Source organism: Kryptolebias marmoratus, linkage group LG8, assembly GCF_001649575.2.
Source record: "Kryptolebias marmoratus isolate JLee-2015 linkage group LG8, ASM164957v2, whole genome shotgun sequence".
NCBI classification, from domain to species: domain Eukaryota; kingdom Metazoa; phylum Chordata; class Actinopteri; order Cyprinodontiformes; family Rivulidae; genus Kryptolebias; species Kryptolebias marmoratus.
The window spans coordinates 9,993,495-9,996,654 of NC_051437.1; positions in this window are offsets into that span (position 1 = coordinate 9,993,495).

Consider the following 3,160-nt stretch of genomic DNA (forward strand, 5'->3'; position numbering starts at 1 on the left):
GGTACAGACCTCACAAATTGGTTTGAAAAACTCAGCGTACTTAGCACATTCAAAACAGCAAATCGTGAACATGCCATTAGTTGTTTTAAAGGCTTATTAAAAAGAAAAGCAGACCAAAGTCAGATCACATTTTAGTGCACCACTGGTGATGAGCAAGTGGAAACTTTAATTAATTATTTTACAACGATTAAATAATTGAAGCATCAGTGTGATCGTGTAGATGGGACTAGTTTGCACCTGACTCAGTGGGATGAATATTTTAATGGTTAGACATTAAGTGGGGACCTCTAATTAGTGATAGCCCCCAAAAGCTTTGTTTCATCTCCTGACTGAACAGCTTGAGTATAATCACTGTGATGAACTGTGACTGATGTCAGTAAATCTGACCCTAATTGGCAGGAAGAAGATTGAATCCAGGCAGCTCATTGTCTAATCCCGACGATATCTGTCTCCCATGCTGAGACACGCCGTTAAAACCCTACTGCTGGTTAAAGTAGTCGCACCACAAGTTCTGCTCTAACCACACATGCAGCTGGGATGTTTGCAGGGGAGGGAGGGATGCTTTCTGGTTAACTCAACATGTTTCCCAATAATCTCCGCTAATCTTCTTTACCCACGGCTGCAGAACTAATCTGTCGACACAATATTTGCTGGCATAGGGAGGGCGATGAATAGCAGAGACTTTCAGAAGCCCTGTGGATGGAGCTATTAATGACACATCGCTGGTTGAAAATAAACACTGATAACCAGGGCAGCTAGCATGGACACACAGGGCATGTTGACATGTTCTAGCAGACAGAGAGGAGCAGTCACTAAGGAGCCCTTTAGTGCTCGATCCTCCCTCCCTCCTCAGACAACAGACACCATGTCCTCAGAGTGTCTGTCATCCCTGAAAGGACACAAGATTTACTGGGACCGTTTAGTAAAAACAAACTGCTCTGTACCCTGCTTTCAAAATCAACACCATTTTCTTTAACGGCCATTGCAGCTTTATTCATCACAGATCATTGTCATGTTGATAATTATGTTATGGTTTTCTCAGAAAGTTTACTTCATCACAATACGCTGAATGGGAAGAACAGTAAAGCACATTGTATAAAAAAAAAAGTGTGTGTGTGTGTGTGTGTGTGTGTGTGTGTGTGTGTGTGTGTGTGTGTGTGTGGAGGGGGTGCAATAGTCTGGCAACTGGAGTGACAGAAACAAAATGAACTGTTAAAATATGTGTATCGGAACCTCCTCCCCCAGTATTTTTTTCATGCTTAAAATATCTCTTTTCCTTTTTAATTTGTGTTACCTGGATTTTTCTTTTCAATTATTTATTGTGCCGTGAAGGATCTTTTCACAAGTAATGACAAATTACCAATTAAAAAGTTCATTTAAAATTACCTCAAATTTTTGTTTAATTGTTTTTTTATACATTAGAGTAAAAATCCTACATATATAATCAGTATTTACTGTAATAAAACAGCATACTACCAGTAAAAACAGACATTTATTGCATTGAAAATTAAAGAATGCACATTGTCCTTTGCTTTTCATAACAGAGTTTTAAACTTAGATTATCTTATGCTATGAAATAACTGATTTGGTCAAACTTTGACAATGTTTTGAACAATCTAAAGATCAATCTGCAAGATCTTGTAGGACTTGTTAGCACTTGGAGTATGTGTTGGGGATGACTCTGAACTACTGCCATACCCAATTTTAGCTCAAAATCTGTAAAAGTGAGTTATAATCATTTTGTGTTTGCTAAGTTCAATTAGCTGCAGCAGCCATCTTGAATCAGCTTGACTCTAGACGTTAAGTAGTTGTAGATGTGCATTTAATGATAACTTCCTGAGAGTTTCAATAAAATCTGTCCAGTGGTTCATGAAAGGTGAAACACACACAAACACAGATACAGGCAGCCACCCCTGAAAGACTAAAAGCAGATGATAAAGTGGGCAAGTGGGTTTATAAATACAAAAGTACATTTATCCATTTACTTTCTTGTACCTGTTGAGGTCTGCTCAGGGTTGCACAAAGATGGTCTCAACAGGTAGGAGGCGAGGTTCGCCCTGGACAGGTCACCAGTTTATCACAGGGTCATGAACACTCATGGACACACTCACAGCTGTGTCTCCCTGTGATGGACCGGGGACCTGTCCAGGGTGTACCCCGCCTCTCGCACAGTGAAAGCTGGAGATGGGCACCAACTCCCCATAATGCTGCACAGAAAAGGAGGCAAACGGATGAATGGATTAAAATAAATTGTTGATGTAAAATTGTCCATAGTAAGATCAAATAATAAATCGGTTTATCGTCAAATTAAAATTAGTGACTTTACCAGTCTCTTTGTGTAAAATATTAAACAAAATAAATATCCCATAAAAAGAAGTTTAAGATTGTTATACTGAAGGTTAATGTACAGTCTATTTCTGTCATTTTAAGTATATATTCATGTATTTCAAAATTACAAGAAGAAAGTCTTCTAAATCTTTTTATTTGTGTCATGAATTCAAGTATTTTTGAGTTTGTTTTTGGCTTTGGTTCTTGGTTCTTTGTTTTTCTGTTTCAGGAGTTATGTTTTCTTGTTTCTGATGTTCTGTTTGAGTTTCATTTTAGTTTGCTTTTTATTAATTTTGTTCCTTGTGTCTTGTTTCCTGTCATTTTTCACTTCTCCTCTGTTTATCTCTTGTCTTCCTGCCACTCCCATCTTCACCTGTTCCAAGTTGTATCACTCACCTGTGCCCACTTTCCCTAATTACCTTTTGCTTTAAAACGTGGTCACTTTCTCCACTTCCTCGCTGGTCCATTGTCTCCTGCTGTTTTGTTCTTATTCCACGCCTTGTCTTCTTGTTTCTCTTAGGATTTTTATTATGGTTAGTTTTGCTGCCCCGTCAGCTTTTTATTTTTGTTCTTTTATTTAAAAATAAATTGTTATTTTTTCCTTAAATCAAAGACGAGTCTGCACATTGGGTTAGCCACTCTCTCTGCCTTTTCTGACAATTTATTTTTTTTCACAGAGCAGGAGTTTTTGCCTCACTTTTTAAACCCTCTGACCACATTAAAACAAAAGCAGTCTGTCCTATAATTTTCTTAAGTAATTACTTAATGCATTTGCTCATCCTGAGAGAACAGACATAGTTTTATTCATCTATTCATCAGAACAGAGGAAAAA